Raw genomic sequence first — 20,795 nt, 5'->3', positions numbered from 1 at the left:
ACAAGGCACAGGAGGGTCGCCAAAGCATCCATCTCTTCTAGCGACGAAAGATACATTTTTGTTTACAAGTTTGCAGTCGTACACTGCTACAAAACAATAAGCCCTGACGTATTTCAGAACATTTCTGTCGGTTCATACTGTTTTGTTATCTTCAGGCACTTTTAAGAAATCTTCCTTGGCACATTCTTCTTCGAACTGAGGCCATTAATATCGTATCTTATGTTTATTACAGTCGTTTATTTTCTTTTTTTTGTGGAGTTTTGCACTGCTACGAAACAGTAGGTGGCCCTGACTTATTTCAGATCATATCTGTCGATTCGTAGTGTTTCGTTATTTTCAAGGCATTGCTAGCACTTTTAAAATGCTTAAGGAAGCACGTTTGTCACAAAAGGAAGGTAGTATAAAAAGAGGGCCGGCAGGGATAGCGGCGTAAAAAGGAGAAAATGAAGGGGAGCCAACAGCACCTTTTTTTTTGTAACGTTTATAAACTTTTATTTACAATTTTTAACAATTACAGATCTTTACATGAAGTGCTGAGCTTGATTATTGATCGGTTATTTTCATTTTGTCGTTTTCTGTTTTGATTGTTCTTTGAGTAGTCTTTTGGTTGAGTTACAAAACTTTCCACTGAGTGTCCTTCAGCTAAATTTTCACTGTCTGTTGTTTATGTCTTTTTTTAATTACAAAATTACGTTACTTTGATTTTTTCTTAAATTTAGAGTACAAAAAAAGGAAAGTTGTATTCATCTATGGTATTTAAGTGGGCCTATTTTGGCAAGTTTGCTAAAGCGAATATGGAATATACACCAGAGCATCTATGTGGGTAAATTCGTGAAAGCAGGAGATTGTTAATGTATTGGCTAAGGGTGGACGCAACAGTTTACACGGGATTTGGTGCAAAGAATGTCTAATGTTAATATTTTGTTAGTGGCAAAGAGGGATGCTACGTTTAAGCACATGATGGGCCGAAATTTATATACTTATATCTGTATATGTATATATACATACATACATCCAGCACATTAATAAAACACAACAAAACAAGAAATCAAAACACAAAAAAAAGATAAGAGAAAGGAAAAACGTACCTTGAGTGGAGAGAGCGAGAGAAAGAGAGAATCTGAGTGAGAGGCCACATTAATGACATGATTTACACTGTTTGATATTTTGTTGTTTTCTTGGAACACTTCTTTACATGTTTTACATTAAATTTATGGCTGATTATTTCCTTTTGCCTGCTGTATTTGACTATCGGACACTTTTGACTACGAATGGCACACGTAACTTTCACTGTGACACTGCTACACATACACATTTTTACTTTGCGCACATTTTCGCCAACGCTTTCCGCACTGCACCACTCTTGCCGTCGGGTCATTGGAGGGTTCGGTGGGCGACGTCCTCAGCGACTGGGGTTTGGGTGTTGTGGGAGGGCGTCGGTCACGTCGTGTTGAAGGCGTCTCGGAAGGCGGCGTCCAGCGGGACCTGCAGGAAGTTCTGGAAGGTCTCTCGGTACTTGGATCGCTGTTTGGCCCTCCTGTGTTCCTCCCACAGGTCCGTGAGGAACTGCGCCTTGTCGGTCTGCCGTTTGGTGACGATGGCGTGTGCCGTCATGGCGATGATCCACATTGTGGCCAGGCGTTTTGCGTTGGGGAAAGGCTTCGCGTCCGGAACAGTGACAGCTGAGACATGTATCGCCCTCTCGTCGGTTCTGTTGATGTGGGCGATCATTCTTCTCGCTGCCGCCCATATTTCCCCGCTCTCTCTGCAGCCAAAACGATGTTCGATGGTGTCGGTCTGGTTGCAGAGCTCGCAGATTGGGGATTCCCGCATTTTTATGCGTGCCAGTTTTTCGTTTGTCGGCACTGTTTGGTGGATGATTTTGTACCACGTGTCCCTGGCGTGCTCAGGAAGTGTCCGTTCCGAGACATTCTTCCAGACCTGTGGCCAGTCATGGTCTGGAAGTCTCGTCTCTATTTTGGACTTTCTTGCCTTCCCCCTCAGAGCGCTTTAGATGTTTCTCGCCGTTCTTTGTTGTGGGTTGACAACGACCGTGGTGATGTAACTCTTGTCGATTGCCATCTGTTTTATGTGCCGCAACTTGAATGGTATGTGCGTAGTGTCTACAGGAGCCTCTTCAGATTCAGGTTTGTATTCGTTGATCAGGCTGGACGTTATACTGTTATTGTTCTGGTTCGCCATTTTCATCGCACGGTGTAGAAGCAGTGCCGCGCATTTCGTCTTTACGTCCGTCAGACCGAGTCCGCGTTCGTCCCTCGACAGGAAGCACGTCGTCTGGGAGACCTTGAAGATTTCCCGCCTCCACAGCAGGTAGTACACCGCGCCTCCTATCGCTCGCGCAATTTCTGTCGGAGCAGATAGTATTTGGGCCATGTACCACGCTTTCGACAGGATCGTTTCGTTTACCAACTGGACTCTTTGGCTCAGCGTCAGGCTCCGGTTCGCGTGTGTTCTCACGAGCCCTCTCGTCGTGTTCAAGACGCTGCGCCAGTTTTGTGCTGCCATTTTCAGAGGGCACTGCTGTAGTTCCACTTCGAGTGCTGTATGGTTGTTTGTCACTAGGTACCACTGTCTCGCTGGTCGCAGTCTGCCGTTGCCTATTGGTAGTAGCACTGTCTTCCTCGGATTCGTTTTGGCACCTGAAGCTCTTTCAAAGGAATCCATGATAGGCTGGATTATTTCTAGTTCGTCCTCGTTTTGAATGAAGATGCCCATGTCGTCGGCATAGGCCATACATGCGATGTTTGTTGCACCCATTGTGTATCCTCCGTCTTCAGCTGTTAGTTTTCGAAGTAGGGGATCAAGAGCTGTTGTGAAAAGATCCATCGATAATGGACATCCTTGCCTGACGGATCTTCCCAGTCTTATTGACTTGGAAGTCCATCCGTTTATTGTTACTTTTGAGGTGGCATTTGTGATGACGTTCCTGATTGTTCTACTGAATTTTGGTCCGAATCCGAGGCGTGCGATGGTTTTCAGCAGGTACCGGTGACTGATCCTGTCGAAAGCCTTGTGGAAATCGACAGAGATTACGGCTGCGGGTCTCCTCGTTGTTGCTGCGTGGGCTATGATGTCCCTGTATGTGCGGACGGCGTCGAAAATGTTCCTGCCAAGCATTGGACAGGTTTGCGATGGGCTAATGGCTTTCTTTAGAGCGACTTTGATGTTTGCAGCCAGGCACTTTGCTGCTATTATGTAGTCTGAATTTAGAACGATTATTGGCCGAAAGTCTTCTATTTAGTTGGCTGCCTTCGTTTTGGGGAGCAGAATCACCGTCCCTTGCAGGAATTTTGAAGGCAATTCTGTCCCGTTCAGAACTTCATTTACTATTTCGGTGAGTATTCCGCCGACTGTGCCCCAGAGCGCAGTGTAGAATTCTGTTGGGATTCCGTCTGCGCCTGGTGCTCTTCCGTTTCTGCTGTCTTTGATGGCGGCTTTCACATCATCTGTGACGTTTTCGTTCAGTAGTGCCCGGTCTGCGTTGGTGAGGATCCGACGGGTTTCTTGCAGGATCCTCGCCATTTCTCCGTCGTCATTTTCTTCTCCTCGGAACAGGTCGTTGAAATGGTCTTCGACGTGGCTCAAGATGTCTTTCTTTGGCGTTAACCTGTTCCCGTCCTTGTCGACGAGTTGCCTTATTTGTTTGCTATTAGCCCTCTGTCTTTCCCTGTGCAGGTGGTGCAGCGTGGCAGGTTCTTCTTCGATTTCGCCGTTTGTCTGGCTACATGCGACGACTCCTCTCATTTTGTCTCTTTTCAGGCTCAGTATACGTGCCTTCAGTCTTCTTATCCGCGGCAGAAACAGTTCGTCATCCGCAGGGGCGTCCATTGCGTCTCGTAGGCAATCTAGTGTAGAAGTCTGCCGTGTTCCTTTTCCAGAAAGCCTTCTCAGCGCTGTGCCTGATCGGTTCCCGTCTTACTTGCGGTTTGGCGTGTTCTACCCACCACTCAATAGTGGTATTGTACTCGCCTCGCCGCTCTCTGCATGCCTGGATCGTGTCGGCAATTTCCTGCTTCAGCTTCCCGTCCGTGAGGTGGCTTGTATTTAGCTTCCACGTTCCTCTTCCTGTTCGAAGCTTGCTTCTCGGTAGACGGAGTTTGCACTGATAGGCACAGTGATCTGAGAAGATCACAGGGCAGACTTCTACTTGTGTCACAGAGGTGGCCATCTCTCTGTTTACGTACACTCTATCGATTCTGCTTATGCCGCGGTTATACAGGTACATGAACACTGTGTGGTTTTGGTGTAGTAGACGCCAGGTGTCTGCTAATTTTAGACGCCTATCTAAATCCTGCAGTTCGGCGCACAAGTTGGGTACCGGGATCTGGTCTTCGGGTGAAATTACGCAGTTGAAGTCACCTGCCAGCACGACGTTGTTGCTGTGAACTAGTAGCTCGCAGATGTCCTCGTTGTAAAATTTGCTCCTGGCACGCTTGTTTTCCGTTCCCGACGGTGCGTAAATGTTTACAAAATCAGTGTCTACCACCTACACCGCTATTCCGCGTCCGTCGGGCATCATTTTCACATCGCCGAATTCGAGGCCGTGCCTGATTAGTGTGGCAATTCCGCAGCGAGTTTCTACGTCGATGTTGCAGATGACTTCGTATCCCGGTACCTGTTCTATAGCCGTCGTGACTACCTCCTGTAACATAGCCACGTTTGCGGCTTTGTGCTGCAGGAAGTCAATTAGTGCGTCTAATTTTAGTGCGACGGTCATTCGGTTCACGTTACACGTAATTACACTGTATACTGAGCCCGGGCCCTGTTGCATTTAATCGCTTTGTGGAGGCGGGTCTGTGGAGTGCTGTGGCCGTTCCGGCCGCAGGACTACGTCCTCTGCCTTAGGGGTTGTAGCCTTTTTGGTTGCGGCTGCCGTATCTGACTCCTCCGCTTCCGATACGTCCATCTTTTCGTCTTTTTCACGGCTGCGACTTCGCCGCTTGCTCCGTCGCTTTTTGGCTTTCCCCGCGGCCGGGACGTCCACGTTGTTTTCTTTGGGCTCGCCTTCTGATTCCTTCAGAATGCGGGCCAGTTTCGTGACTTGCTTTTTGATGGCAAGCTCACGCATTTCGCTGTACGGCGTGGCGGCGTCGGCGGTGGGCCCGGCCTGGGCGGCAAGGCTGTTGGCAGGCGCAGCTGTCGGCTGGGCGGGGGCGCCGACCTCCGCGATCCTCGGCCGCCGCGCGGCGGGCGAGGGGGTGGGGGTCAGGCCTGCGTCGGTCTCCATTGTACCTTCGCCCTCCGAGTCGGAGCTCTGCTGGCGTTTCTCACCCGCGCTACCTGTGACGGCCGGGGCAGGGACCCCGGTGTTCCCAGGCGGTAACCCATCCAAGTACTAACCGGGCCCGATGTTGCTTAACTTCGGTGATCGGACGAGAACCGGTGTATTCAACATGGTATGGCCGTTGGCGCCCTTATACTGTAGCCGCACGACAGAAGGCGCCTCTGCCTCTTCTCCCAACACACACAATCGCGGTTTTCGGTGACACATTTGACGCAGAGCACGTCCTTCCGCAACAACTGGAGCCTCGAAGGCGGCGCGGAGTGCGCGTCCGGCGTCGAGACACGCGGCTGCTCGGTGCGCCGCCTGTCATTCGTTTCGCTTGGTGCGTGCGGCGTCCGACACTCGCGGGCGACGCATCTTGTTCCCGTTATCCGGCGGGGGGCTGTGCGGGGTGTAGCAGTGTCCTGCTGGAGGGCGCCCCCGGCAGCTTCCTCACCTGACACACGCCGCGCGGCGCGCTTCGCATCCACATATTTGCGTGATCCGTGCAGTGCATTCGCACCTGTCCCCTTCCGTCCCGACTTGTCCCGACTGCCGCTCGCTGCCGCTCGGGTCGTGGCCCATATGACAGCACAAGCAAGAGAAACATCTGCGAGACGGGCGTGGGCCTAACGGGCGTGTCCGAGAGGTCGTTTGCGGCCAGTAGACCTGTGCAAAGGTGCGAAAACAGGGACACAAGGCACAGGAGGGTCGCCAAAGCATCCATCTCTTCTAGCGACGAAAGATACATTTTTGTTTACAAGTTTGCAGTCGTACACTGCTACAAAACAATAAGCCCTGACGTATTTCAGAACATTTCTGTCGGTTCATACTGTTTTGTTATCTTCAGGCACTTTTAAGAAATCTTCCTTGGCACATTCTTCTTCGAACTGAGGCCATTAATATCGTATCTTATGTTTATTACAGTCGTTTATTTTCTTTTTTTTGTGGAGTTTTGCACTGCTACGAAACAGTAGGTGGCCCTGACTTATTTCAGATCATATCTGTCGATTCGTAGTGTTTCGTTATTTTCAAGGCATTGCTAGCACTTTTAAAATGCTTAAGGAAGCACGTTTGTCACAAAAGGAAGGTAGTATAAAAAGAGGGCCGGCAGGGATAGCGGCGTAAAAAGGAGAAAATGAAGGGGAGCCAACAGCACCTTTTTTTTTGTAACGTTTATAAACTTTTATTTACAATTTTTAACAATTACAGATCTTTACATGAAGTGCTGAGCTTGATTATTGATCGGTTATTTTCATTTTGTCGTTTTCTGTTTTGATTGTTCTTTGAGTAGTCTTTTGGTTGAGTTACAAAACTTTCCACTGAGTGTCCTTCAGCTAAATTTTCACTGTCTGTTGTTTATGTCTTTTTTTAATTACAAAATTACGTTACTTTGATTTTTTCTTAAATTTAGAGTACAAAAAAAGGAAAGTTGTATTCATCTATGGTATTTAAGTGGGCCTATTTTGGCAAGTTTGCTAAAGCGAATATGGAATATACACCAGAGCATCTATGTGGGTAAATTCGTGAAAGCAGGAGATTGTTAATGTATTGGCTAAGGGTGGACGCAACAGTTTACACGGGATTTGGTGCAAAGAATGTCTAATGTTAATATTTTGTTAGTGGCAAAGAGGGATGCTACGTTTAAGCACATGATGGGCCGAAATTTATATACTTATATCTGTATATGTATATATACATACATACATCCAGCACATTAATAAAACACAACAAAACAAGAAATCAAAACACAAAAAAAAGATAAGAGAAAGGAAAAACGTACCTTGAGTGGAGAGAGCGAGAGAAAGAGAGAATCTGAGTGAGAGGCCACATTAATGACATGATTTACACTGTTTGATATTTTGTTGTTTTCTTGGAACACTTCTTTACATGTTTTACATTAAATTTATGGCTGATTATTTCCTTTTGCCTGCTGTATTTGACTATCGGACACTTTTGACTACGAATGGCACACGTAACTTTCACTGTGACACTGCTACACATACACATTTTTACTTTGCGCACATTTTCGCCAACGCTTTCCGCACTGCACCACTCTTGCCGTCGGGTCATTGGAGGGTTCGGTGGGCGACGTCCTCAGCGACTGGGGTTTGGGTGTTGTGGGAGGGCGTCGGTCACGTCGTGTTGAAGGCGTCTCGGAAGGCGGCGTCCAGCGGGACCTGCAGGAAGTTCTGGAAGGTCTCTCGGTACTTGGATCGCTGTTTGGCCCTCCTGTGTTCCTCCCACAGGTCCGTGAGGAACTGCGCCTTGTCGGTCTGCCGTTTGGTGACGATGGCGTGTGCCGTCATGGCGATGATCCACATTGTGGCCAGGCGTTTTGCGTTGGGGAAAGGCTTCGCGTCCGGAACAGTGACAGCTGAGACATGTATCGCCCTCTCGTCGGTTCTGTTGATGTGGGCGATCATTCTTCTCGCTGCCGCCCATATTTCCCCGCTCTCTCTGCAGCCAAAACGATGTTCGATGGTGTCGGTCTGGTTGCAGAGCTCGCAGATTGGGGATTCCCGCATTTTTATGCGTGCCAGTTTTTCGTTTGTCGGCACTGTTTGGTGGATGATTTTGTACCACGTGTCCCTGGCGTGCTCAGGAAGTGTCCGTTCCGAGACATTCTTCCAGACCTGTGGCCAGTCATGGTCTGGAAGTCTCGTCTCTATTTTGGACTTTCTTGCCTTCCCCCTCAGAGCGCTTTAGATGTTTCTCGCCGTTCTTTGTTGTGGGTTGACAACGACCGTGGTGATGTAACTCTTGTCGATTGCCATCTGTTTTATGTGCCGCAACTTGAATGGTATGTGCGTAGTGTCTACAGGAGCCTCTTCAGATTCAGGTTTGTATTCGTTGATCAGGCTGGACGTTATACTGTTATTGTTCTGGTTCGCCATTTTCATCGCACGGTGTAGAAGCAGTGCCGCGCATTTCGTCTTTACGTCCGTCAGACCGAGTCCGCGTTCGTCCCTCGACAGGAAGCACGTCGTCTGGGAGACCTTGAAGATTTCCCGCCTCCACAGCAGGTAGTACACCGCGCCTCCTATCGCTCGCGCAATTTCTGTCGGAGCAGATAGTATTTGGGCCATGTACCACGCTTTCGACAGGATCGTTTCGTTTACCAACTGGACTCTTTGGCTCAGCGTCAGGCTCCGGTTCGCGTGTGTTCTCACGAGCCCTCTCGTCGTGTTCAAGACGCTGCGCCAGTTTTGTGCTGCCATTTTCAGAGGGCACTGCTGTAGTTCCACTTCGAGTGCTGTATGGTTGTTTGTCACTAGGTACCACTGTCTCGCTGGTCGCAGTCTGCCGTTGCCTATTGGTAGTAGCACTGTCTTCCTCGGATTCGTTTTGGCACCTGAAGCTCTTTCAAAGGAATCCATGATAGGCTGGATTATTTCTAGTTCGTCCTCGTTTTGAATGAAGATGCCCATGTCGTCGGCATAGGCCATACATGCGATGTTTGTTGCACCCATTGTGTATCCTCCGTCTTCAGCTGTTAGTTTTCGAAGTAGGGGATCAAGAGCTGTTGTGAAAAGATCCATCGATAATGGACATCCTTGCCTGACGGATCTTCCCAGTCTTATTGACTTGGAAGTCCATCCGTTTATTGTTACTTTTGAGGTGGCATTTGTGATGACGTTCCTGATTGTTCTACTGAATTTTGGTCCGAATCCGAGGCGTGCGATGGTTTTCAGCAGGTACCGGTGACTGATCCTGTCGAAAGCCTTGTGGAAATCGACAGAGATTACGGCTGCGGGTCTCCTCGTTGTTGCTGCGTGGGCTATGATGTCCCTGTATGTGCGGACGGCGTCGAAAATGTTCCTGCCAAGCATTGGACAGGTTTGCGATGGGCTAATGGCTTTCTTTAGAGCGACTTTGATGTTTGCAGCCAGGCACTTTGCTGCTATTATGTAGTCTGAATTTAGAACGATTATTGGCCGAAAGTCTTCTATTTAGTTGGCTGCCTTCGTTTTGGGGAGCAGAATCACCGTCCCTTGCAGGAATTTTGAAGGCAATTCTGTCCCGTTCAGAACTTCATTTACTATTTCGGTGAGTATTCCGCCGACTGTGCCCCAGAGCGCAGTGTAGAATTCTGTTGGGATTCCGTCTGCGCCTGGTGCTCTTCCGTTTCTGCTGTCTTAGATGGCGGCTTTCACATCATCTGTGACGTTTTCGTTCAGTAGTGCCCGGTCTGCGTTGGTGAGGATCCGACGGGTTTCTTGCAGGATCCTCGCCATTTCTCCGTCGTCATTTTCTTCTCCTCGGAACAGGTCGTTGAAATGGTCTTCGACGTGGCTCAAGATGTCTTTCTTTGGCGTTAACCTGTTCCCGTCCTTGTCGACGAGTTGCCTTATTTGTTTGCTATTAGCCCTCTGTCTTTCCCTGTGCAGGTGGTGCAGCGTGGCAGGTTCTTCTTCGATTTCGCCGTTTGTCTGGCTACATGCGACGACTCCTCTCATTTTGTCTCTTTTCAGGCTCAGTATACGTGCCTTCAGTCTTCTTATCCGCGGCAGAAACAGTTCGTCATCCGCAGGGGCGTCCATTGCGTCTCGTAGGCAATCTAGTGTAGAAGTCTGCCGTGTTCCTTTTCCAGAAAGCCTTCTCAGCGCTGTGCCTGATCGGTTCCCGTCTTACTTGCGGTTTGGCGTGTTCTACCCACCACTCAATAGTGGTATTGTACTCGCCTCGCCGCTCTCTGCATGCCTGGATCGTGTCGGCAATTTCCTGCTTCAGCTTCCCGTCCGTGAGGTGGCTTGTATTTAGCTTCCACGTTCCTCTTCCTGTTCGAAGCTTGCTTCTCGGTAGACGGAGTTTGCACTGATAGGCACAGTGATCTGAGAAGATCACAGGGCAGACTTCTACTTGTGTCACAGAGGTGGCCATCTCTCTGTTTACGTACACTCTATCGATTCTGCTTATGCCGCGGTTATACAGGTACATGAACACTGTGTGGTTTTGGTGTAGTAGACGCCAGGTGTCTGCTAATTTTAGACGCCTATCTAAATCCTGCAGTTCGGCGCACAAGTTGGGTACCGGGATCTGGTCTTCGGGTGAAATTACGCAGTTGAAGTCACCTGCCAGCACGACGTTGTTGCTGTGAACTAGTAGCTCGCAGATGTCCTCGTTGTAAAATTTGCTCCTGGCACGCTTGTTTTCCGTTCCCGACGGTGCGTAAATGTTTACAAAATCAGTGTCTACCACCTACACCGCTATTCCGCGTCCGTCGGGCATCATTTTCACATCGCCGAATTCGAGGCCGTGCCTGATTAGTGTGGCAATTCCGCAGCGAGTTTCTACGTCGATGTTGCAGATGACTTCGTATCCCGGTACCTGTTCTATAGCCGTCGTGACTACCTCCTGTAACATAGCCACGTTTGCGGCTTTGTGCTGCAGGAAGTCAATTAGTGCGTCTAATTTTAGTGCGACGGTCATTCGGTTCACGTTACACGTAATTACACTGTATACTGAGCCCGGGCCCTGTTGCATTTAATCGCTTTGTGGAGGCGGGTCTGTGGAGTGCTGTGGCCGTTCCGGCCGCAGGACTACGTCCTCTGCCTTAGGGGTTGTAGCCTTTTTGGTTGCGGCTGCCGTATCTGACTCCCCCGCTTCCGATACGTCCATCTTTTCGTCTTTTTCACGGCTGCGACTTCGCCGCTTGCTCCGTCGCTTTTTGGCTTTCCCCGCGGCCGGGACGTCCACGTTGTTTTCTTTGGGCTCGCCTTCTGATTCCTTCAGAATGCGGGCCAGTTTCGTGACTTGCTTTTTGATGGCAAGCTCACGCATTTCGCTGTACGGCGTGGCGGCGTCGGCGGTGGGCCCGGCCTGGGCGGCAAGGCTGTTGGCAGGCGCAGCTGTCGGCTGGGCGGGGGCGCCGACCTCCGCGATCCTCGGCCGCCGCGCGGCGGGCGAGGGGGTGGGGGTCAGGGCTGCGTCGGTCTCCATTGTACCTTCGCCCTCCGAGTCGGAGCTCTGCTGGCGTTTCTCACCCGCGCTACCTGTGACGGCCGGGGCAGGGACCCCGGTGTTCCCAGGCGGTAACCCATCCAAGTACTAACCGGGCCCGATGTTGCTTAACTTCGGTGATCGGACGAGAACCGGTGTATTCAACATGGTATGGCCGTTGGCGCCCTTATACTGTAGCCGCACGACAGAAGGCGCCTCTGCCTCTTCTCCCAACACACACAATCGCGGTTTTCGGTGACACATTTGACGCAGAGCACGTCCTTCCGCAACAACTGGAGCCTCGAAGGCGGCGCGGAGTGCGCGTCCGGCGTCGAGACACGCGGCTGCTCGGTGCGCCGCCTGTCATTCGTTTCGCTTGGTGCGTGCGGCGTCCGACACTCGCGGGCGACGCATCTTGTTCCCGTTATCCGGCGGGGGGCTGTGCGGGGTGTAGCAGTGTCCTGCTGGAGGGCGCCCCCGGCAGCTTCCTCACCTGACACACGCCGCGCGGCGCGCTTCGCATCCACATATTTGCGTGATCCGTGCAGTGCATTCGCACCTGTCCCCTTCCGTCCCGACTTGTCCCGACTGCCGCTCGCTGCCGCTCGGGTCGTGGCCCATATGACAGCACAAGCAAGAGAAACATCTGCGAGACGGGCGTGGGCCTAACGGGCGTGTCCGAGAGGTCGTTTGCGGCCAGTAGACCTGTGCAAAGGTGCGAAAACAGGGACACAAGGCACAGGAGGGTCGCCAAAGCATCCATCTCTTCTAGCGACGAAAGATACATTTTTGTTTACAAGTTTGCAGTCGTACACTGCTACAAAACAATAAGCCCTGACGTATTTCAGAACATTTCTGTCGGTTCATACTGTTTTGTTATCTTCAGGCACTTTTAAGAAATCTTCCTTGGCACATTCTTCTTCGAACTGAGGCCATTAATATCGTATCTTATGTTTATTACAGTCGTTTATTTTCTTTTTTTTGTGGAGTTTTGCACTGCTACGAAACAGTAGGTGGCCCTGACTTATTTCAGATCATATCTGTCGATTCGTAGTGTTTCGTTATTTTCAAGGCATTGCTAGCACTTTTAAAATGCTTAAGGAAGCACGTTTGTCACAAAAGGAAGGTAGTATAAAAAGAGGGCCGGCAGGGATAGCGGCGTAAAAAGGAGAAAATGAAGGGGAGCCAACAGCACCTTTTTTTTTGTAACGTTTATAAACTTTTATTTACAATTTTTAACAATTACAGATCTTTACATGAAGTGCTGAGCTTGATTATTGATCGGTTATTTTCATTTTGTCGTTTTCTGTTTTGATTGTTCTTTGAGTAGTCTTTTGGTTGAGTTACAAAACTTTCCACTGAGTGTCCTTCAGCTAAATTTTCACTGTCTGTTGTTTATGTCTTTTTTTAATTACAAAATTACGTTACTTTGATTTTTTCTTAAATTTAGAGTACAAAAAAAGGAAAGTTGTATTCATCTATGGTATTTAAGTGGGCCTATTTTGGCAAGTTTGCTAAAGCGAATATGGAATATACACCAGAGCATCTATGTGGGTAAATTCGTGAAAGCAGGAGATTGTTAATGTATTGGCTAAGGGTGGACGCAACAGTTTACACGGGATTTGGTGCAAAGAATGTCTAATGTTAATATTTTGTTAGTGGCAAAGAGGGATGCTACGTTTAAGCACATGATGGGCCGAAATTTATATACTTATATCTGTATATGTATATATACATACATACATCCAGCACATTAATAAAACACAACAAAACAAGAAATCAAAACACAAAAAAAAGATAAGAGAAAGGAAAAACGTACCTTGAGTGGAGAGAGCGAGAGAAAGAGAGAATCTGAGTGAGAGGCCACATTAATGACATGATTTACACTGTTTGATATTTTGTTGTTTTCTTGGAACACTTCTTTACATGTTTTACATTAAATTTATGGCTGATTATTTCCTTTTGCCTGCTGTATTTGACTATCGGACACTTTTGACTACGAATGGCACACGTAACTTTCACTGTGACACTGCTACACATACACATTTTTACTTTGTGCACATTTTCGCCAACGCTTTCCGCACTGCACCACTCTTGCCGTCGGGTCATTGGAGGGTTCGGTGGGCGACGTCCTCAGCGACTGGGGTTTGGGTGTTGTGGGAGGGCGTCGGTCACGTCGTGTTGAAGGCGTCTCGGAAGGCGGCGTCCAGCGGGACCTGCAGGAAGTTCTGGAAGGTCTCTCGGTACTTGGATCGCTGTTTGGCCCTCCTGTGTTCCTCCCACAGGTCCGTGAGGAACTGCGCCTTGTCGGTCTGCCGTTTGGTGACGATGGCGTGTGCCGTCATGGCGATGATCCACATTGTGGCCAGGCGTTTTGCGTTGGGGAAAGGCTTCGCGTCCGGAACAGTGACAGCTGAGACATGTATCGCCCTCTCGTCGGTTCTGTTGATGTGGGCGATCATTCTTCTCGCTGCCGCCCATATTTCCCCGCTCTCTCTGCAGCCAAAACGATGTTCGATGGTGTCGGTCTGGTTGCAGAGCTCGCAGATTGGGGATTCCCGCATTTTTATGCGTGCCAGTTTTTCGTTTGTCGGCACTGTTTGGTGGATGATTTTGTACCACGTGTCCCTGGCGTGCTCAGGAAGTGTCCGTTCCGAGACATTCTTCCAGACCTGTGGCCAGTCATGGTCTGGAAGTCTCGTCTCTATTTTGGACTTTCTTGCCTTCCCCCTCAGAGCGCTTTAGATGTTTCTCGCCGTTCTTTGTTGTGGGTTGACAACGACCGTGGTGATGTAACTCTTGTCGATTGCCATCTGTTTTATGTGCCGCAACTTGAATGGTATGTGCGTAGTGTCTACAGGAGCCTCTTCAGATTCAGGTTTGTATTCGTTGATCAGGCTGGACGTTATACTGTTATTGTTCTGGTTCGCCATTTTCATCGCACGGTGTAGAAGCAGTGCCGCGCATTTCGTCTTTACGTCCGTCAGACCGAGTCCGCGTTCGTCCCTCGACAGGAAGCACGTCGTCTGGGAGACCTTGAAGATTTCCCGCCTCCACAGCAGGTAGTACACCGCGCCTCCTATCGCTCGCGCAATTTCTGTCGGAGCAGATAGTATTTGGGCCATGTACCACGCTTTCGACAGGATCGTTTCGTTTACCAACTGGACTCTTTGGCTCAGCGTCAGGCTCCGGTTCGCGTGTGTTCTCACGAGCCCTCTCGTCGTGTTCAAGACGCTGCGCCAGTTTTGTGCTGCCATTTTCAGAGGGCACTGCTGTAGTTCCACTTCGAGTGCTGTATGGTTGTTTGTCACTAGGTACCACTGTCTCGCTGGTCGCAGTCTGCCGTTGCCTATTGGTAGTAGCACTGTCTTCCTCGGATTCGTTTTGGCACCTGAAGCTCTTTCAAAGGAATCCATGATAGGCTGGATTATTTCTAGTTCGTCCTCGTTTTGAATGAAGATGCCCATGTCGTCGGCATAGGCCATACATGCGATGTTTGTTGCACCCATTGTGTATCCTCCGTCTTCAGCTGTTAGTTTTCGAAGTAGGGGATCAAGAGCTGTTGTGAAAAGATCCATCGATAATGGACATCCTTGCCTGACGGATCTTCCCAGTCTTATTGACTTGGAAGTCCATCCGTTTATTGTTACTTTTGAGGTGGCATTTGTGATGACGTTCCTGATTGTTCTACTGAATTTTGGTCCGAATCCGAGGCGTGCGATGGTTTTCAGCAGGTACCGGTGACTGATCCTGTCGAAAGCCTTGTGGAAATCGACAGAGATTACGGCTGCGGGTCTCCTCGTTGTTGCTGCGTGGGCTATGATGTCCCTGTATGTGCGGACGGCGTCGAAAATGTTCCTGCCAAGCATTGGACAGGTTTGCGATGGGCTAATGGCTTTCTTTAGAGCGACTTTGATGTTTGCAGCCAGGCACTTTGCTGCTATTATGTAGTCTGAATTTAGAACGATTATTGGCCGAAAGTCTTCTATTTAGTTGGCTGCCTTCGTTTTGGGGAGCAGAATCACCGTCCCTTGCAGGAATTTTGAAGGCAATTCTGTCCCGTTCAGAACTTCATTTACTATTTCGGTGAGTATTCCGCCGACTGTGCCCCAGAGCGCAGTGTAGAATTCTGTTGGGATTCCGTCTGCGCCTGGTGCTCTTCCGTTTCTGCTGTCTTTGATGGCGGCTTTCACATCATCTGTGACGTTTTCGTTCAGTAGTGCCCGGTCTGCGTTGGTGAGGATCCGACGGGTTTCTTGCAGGATCCTCGCCATTTCTCCGTCGTCATTTTCTTCTCCTCGGAACAGGTCGTTGAAATGGTCTTCGACGTGGCTCAAGATGTCTTTCTTTGGCGTTAACCTGTTCCCGTCCTTGTCGACGAGTTGCCTTATTTGTTTGCTATTAGCCCTCTGTCTTTCCCTGTGCAGGTGGTGCAGCGTGGCAGGTTCTTCTTCGATTTCGCCGTTTGTCTGGCTACATGCGACGACTCCTCTCATTTTGTCTCTTTTCAGGCTCAGTATACGTGCCTTCAGTCTTCTTATCCGCGGCAGAAACAGTTCGTCATCCGCAGGGGCGTCCATTGCGTCTCGTAGGCAATCTAGTGTAGAAGTCTGCCGTGTTCCTTTTCCAGAAAGCCTTCTCAGCGCTGTGCCTGATCGGTTCCCGTCTTACTTGCGGTTTGGCGTGTTCTACCCACCACTCAATAGTGGTATTGTACTCGCCTCGCCGCTCTCTGCATGCCTGGATCGTGTCGGCAATTTCCTGCTTCAGCTTCCCGTCCGTGAGGTGGCTTGTATTTAGCTTCCACGTTCCTCTTCCTGTTCGAAGCTTGCTTCTCGGTAGACGGAGTTTGCACTGATAGGCACAGTGATCTGAGAAGATCACAGGGCAGACTTCTACTTGTGTCACAGAGGTGGCCATCTCTCTGTTTACGTACACTCTATCGATTCTGCTTATGCCGCGGTTATACAGGTACATGAACACTGTGTGGTTTTGGTGTAGTAGACGCCAGGTGTCTGCTAATTTTAGACGCCTATCTAAATCCTGCAGTTCGGCGCACAAGTTGGGTACCGGGATCTGGTCTTCGGGTGAAATTACGCAGTTGAAGTCACCTGCCAGCACGACGTTGTTGCTGTGAACTAGTAGCTCGCAGATGTCCTCGTTGTAAAATTTGCTCCTGGCACGCTTGTTTTCCGTTCCCGACGGTGCGTAAATGTTTACAAAATCAGTGTCTACCACCTACACCGCTATTCCGCGTCCGTCGGGCATCATTTTCACATCGCCGAATTCGAGGCCGTGCCTGATTAGTGCGGCAATTCCGCAGCGAGTTTCTACGTCGATGTTGCAGATGACTTCGTATCCCGGTACCTGTTCTATAGCCGTCGTGACTACCTCCTGTAACATAGCCACGTTTGCGGCTTTGTGCTGCAGGAAGTCAATTAGTGCGTCTAATTTTAGTGCGACGGTCATTCGGTTCACGTTACACGTAATTACACTGTATACTGAGCCCGGGCCCTGTTGCATTTAATCGCTTTGTGGAGGCGGGTCTGTGGAGTGCTGTGGCCGTTCCGGCCGCAGGACTACGTCCTCTGCCTTAGGGGTTGTAGCCTTTTTGGTTGCGGCTGCCGTATCTGACTCCTCCGCTTCCGATACGTCCATCTTTTCGTCTTTTTCACGGCTGCGACTTCGCCGCTTGCTCCGTCGCTTTTTGGCTTTCCCCGCGGCCGGGACGTCCACGTTGTTTTCTTTGGGCTCGCCTTCTGATTCCTTCAGAATGCGGGCCAGTTTCGTGACTTGCTTTTTGATGGCAAGCTCACGCATTTCGCTGTACGGCGTGGCGGCGTCGGCGGTGGGCCCGGCCTGGGCGGCAAGGCTGTTGGCAGGCGCAGCTGTCGGCTGGGCGGGGGCGCCGACCTCCGCGATCCTCGGCCGCCGCGCGGCGGGCGAGGGGGTGGGGGTCAGGGCTGCGTCGGTCTCCATTGTACCTTCGCCCTCCGAGTCGGAGCTCTGCTGGCGTTTCTCACCCGCGCTACCTGTGACGGCCGGGGCAGGGACCCCGGTGTTCCCAGGCGGTAACCCATCCAAGTACTAACCGGGCCCGATGTTGCTTAACTTCGGTGATCGGACGAGAAACGGTGTATTCAACATGGTATGGCCGTTGGCGCCCTTATACTGTAGCCGCACGACAGAAGGCGCCTCTGCCTCTTCTCCCAACACACACAATCGCGGTTTTCGGTGACACATTTGACGCAGAGCACGTCCTTCCGCAACAACTGGAGCCTCGAAGGCGGCGCGGAGTGCGCGTCCGGCGTCGAGACACGCGGCTGCTCGGTGCGCCGCCTGTCATTCGTTTCGCTTGGTGCGTGCGGCGTCCGACACTCGCGGGCGACGCATCTTGTTCCCGTTATCCGGCGGGGGGCTGTGCGGGGTGTAGCAGTGTCCTGCTGGAGGGCGCCCCCGGCAGCTTCCTCACCTGACACACGCCGCGCGGCGCGCTTCGCATCCACATATTTGCGTGATCCGTGCAGTGCATTCGCACCTGTCCCCTTCCGTCCCGACTTGTCCCGACTGCCGCTCGCTGCCGCTCGCGTAGTGGCCCATATGACAGCACAAGCAAGAGAAACATCTGCGAGACGGGCGTGGGCCTAACGGGCGTGTCCGAGACGCCGTTTGCGGCCAGTAGACCTGTGCAAAGGTGCGAAAACAGGGACACAAGACACAGGAGGGTCGCCAAAGCATCCATCTCTTCTAGCGACGAAAGATACACTTTTGTTTACAAGTTTGCAGTCGTACACTGCTACAAAACAATAAGCCCTGACGTATTTCAGAACATATCTGTCGGTTCATACTGTTTTGTTATCCTCAGGCACTTTTAAGAAATCTTCCTTGGCACATTCTTCTTCGAACTGAGGCCATTAATATCGAATCTTATGTTTATTACAGTCGTTTTTTTTTTTTTTTAATTGCTCTCCACAAAACGCCTTCCATTGGCGAGCTTCATGAGCTATAAAGGTACTGTTGACTCCATGGCCCACGACGAACAGACGAAAAAGAAAACGTATCCCCCGTTAGCATCCTTGAGAATGTCGACGTCCGTCGGGAAAAAGCGGCAGGTGCAAAGAAAAACCATAATCCGTGAAATCTTCTAAATGGTGACAAGTATTCCATCAAAAAACAAGATGCCAGTATAGAAAAATATAAAACACAAAACTAGAAAAAGAAGCCACTTCCTCAGGTGTACTATTACTGGGAAAGTTCCACACCAGTAAAGCAGAGGAGTAAAGTCCAACAAGTGGAGAAGTGAAACTAAAAGAAGAAAAGTAAAGTCACTGCGCGGTAATACAGGAAAAGACTAAAATATAGTACTGCCGCCACTTGGGAGACCTACATGAGAAAGTCAGTTCTGCAAAAAGAAATTGCCGATGTCCACAGCATAAAAATAATCAGGAACAAGGAGAAGGTAAACCATACCGGAAATGAAAAGGAACACAAAGAATAAAAAGTAGAGTACCTCGGATTACACGAATTTCGATAATTGTACGTTCCTGGAAAACACAAACCGAGCGGTCAAAGTAGAAGAGTATACCAAATCATCAAACCATGTTAAGTAGCCATCGACATCCGGGTAAAAGCATGAGCAAGGGCAACCTGCAAAAAATTCGCGAAATTAGCACGATAGCCAGGCATGGCTGCAGTTAGTTCATGCTGAGTCCATAAGTATGTAAGAAAGTCAAATTCGGTTGTCAATTTCAGGGAAAATAATGCAAAAACGGTATGACCCAGTAGCCACACCGTGGCATTCTTCTTAGTATTCGGGTAGGCGGCGCACTGAGGGATTAAGACGTCTGTCGGCAAAACAGAGCGCGTATCCACCCGATTGATAAGGCGAACCATATCTCGGGCGGTATTGCCAAACACTGCAAAAATGGCCACACACGAAACGGTGTTCAAGCGTATCTTCCACAGCACACAGGTCACAAGCTCCAGACGAGATGAGATTAATGGAGTGGAGCTTCGCATTCGTAGGGAAGGTACGATGCACAACCTTGTACCACGCCGCGTGTACAGAGGGAGGAAGAACATTGCTGGCAAGATTCTTCCATACCGTGATCCAGTTATACCACGGTAGCCGATACTCCCACTTTCAACGCACAGTAGACCCACGGAAAGCAGAAACGACGTCGCTGACTCGAAGGCTGGGAACGTCACAGAGCTCCAAGTAGCTGTTTTCCATATAGTAGCGACGCACATAATTAAGAAAAAAGGGAATGTGCGAGACATTCACCGGCGCCGCCACAGATGGAGGACGATACAGATTGAAGATCGCCGCAGTGGTACCGTTCGGGGCCCTCTCCATCACAACAGTGATCCGTTTCCAAAACAGAGCAGAGCACTTCGCGCGAAGATCTACTAAACCCAAACCACCATCTGTCGGGCTGAGAGTACAAGTTTCATACGAGACTTTAAAAATGTCACCTCGCCATATAAACCAATACACCGCCTGCTTGAGGGCACGTTCCAATTGCCGAGGCAGTGGAAGGACCTGTGCGAGATACCACGCCCTGGCCAGAATGTTAGTATTGATCAAGGCCACCTTATCACGAAGCGCCAACGTGCGAGCCGCATAGATCTTGGCAACGGCACGCACCTTGTGCAGCGTGGACCGCCAATTAAGCGCCTCCATCCGTTGTGGGTGAGAAGAAAAAAGCACGCCCAGGACTTTTTGCTGTTCGCGGACGCAGAACCAGTTCCGCTGTAAGGACCGTGCGCGGGGTGTAAGAGGCAAACAAACAGTCTTTGCAGGGTTGACAATGGCACCTGTGGCTTTTTCAAAGCGTTGCAGTGCGCCATATAAATTGTCAACGTCATCGGAATGGCCAAGAAAAACACCAATGTCGTCGGCGTATGCCTTACAAATGAGGCGGTCCGCCCCGACCTGAATGCCGCGGCATTCGCGGCCGATAATCCGCAGCAACGGATCTAAGGCTACAGAAAAGAGGGCCATCGAAAGGGGACACCCCTGCCGCACCGAGCGCCCAACACGGAAAGCCGGCGTCAAGCGGCCGTTGACACTAACTCGTGACGTCGCATTCTGTAAAAGATGCTTTACCACAGTCGTAAACTTAGGACCGAATCCCATCCGCACAAGAACCTGGCGGAGGTATACATGGCTAACGCGGTCGAAAGCATTTTTGAAGTCAATCAATAAGATGCCAGCTGTCGGCACTCTCGCACTTTTAACAAAGCCGATACAGTCGCGATGTGCGAGAACGGCGTCAAAAATGTTTCGACCCGGCACCGCACATGATTGACTATCACTGAGAACCGACGGTAAAACAACTTTAAGACGTTGAGCCACACAGCGCGTCACAATCTTAAAGTCGGCGTTAAGTAAGGTGATCGGCCGAACAGCGTCAATACAGGGCGTCGCAGTCGATTTAGGTACTAAGGTCACTACCCCCTCCTCAAACGCAGCAGGGATAACCGCACCATCCCGTATTTCATTTAAAAGAGCCACAAAAACATCACGAAAAAGATCATAAAACTTCAAATAAAATTCAGAAGGAAT

General features: G+C 50.0%; 3 pseudogenes; all 3 read right to left on the bottom strand.

The window, feature by feature from the left end:
- Positions 1 to 5,313: 5,313 nt before the first annotated feature.
- LOC126452580 (5S ribosomal RNA) lies at positions 5,314 to 5,431 on the bottom strand (annotated as a pseudogene).
- Positions 5,432 to 11,292: 5,861 nt separating this feature from the next.
- Positions 11,293 to 11,410, bottom strand: LOC126452579 (5S ribosomal RNA; annotated as a pseudogene).
- Positions 11,411 to 17,271: 5,861 nt separating this feature from the next.
- LOC126452596 (5S ribosomal RNA) lies at positions 17,272 to 17,389 on the bottom strand (annotated as a pseudogene).
- Positions 17,390 to 20,795: the final 3,406 nt, after the last annotated feature.

The sequence above is a fragment of the Schistocerca serialis genome, unplaced genomic scaffold, assembly GCF_023864345.2.
Source record: "Schistocerca serialis cubense isolate TAMUIC-IGC-003099 unplaced genomic scaffold, iqSchSeri2.2 HiC_scaffold_900, whole genome shotgun sequence".
In the NCBI taxonomy this organism is placed as follows: Eukaryota; Metazoa; Arthropoda; class Insecta; order Orthoptera; family Acrididae; genus Schistocerca; species Schistocerca serialis.
The sequence above is the reverse complement of the archived record's forward strand: the minus strand, read 5'-3'. Positions and strand labels throughout refer to the sequence as shown.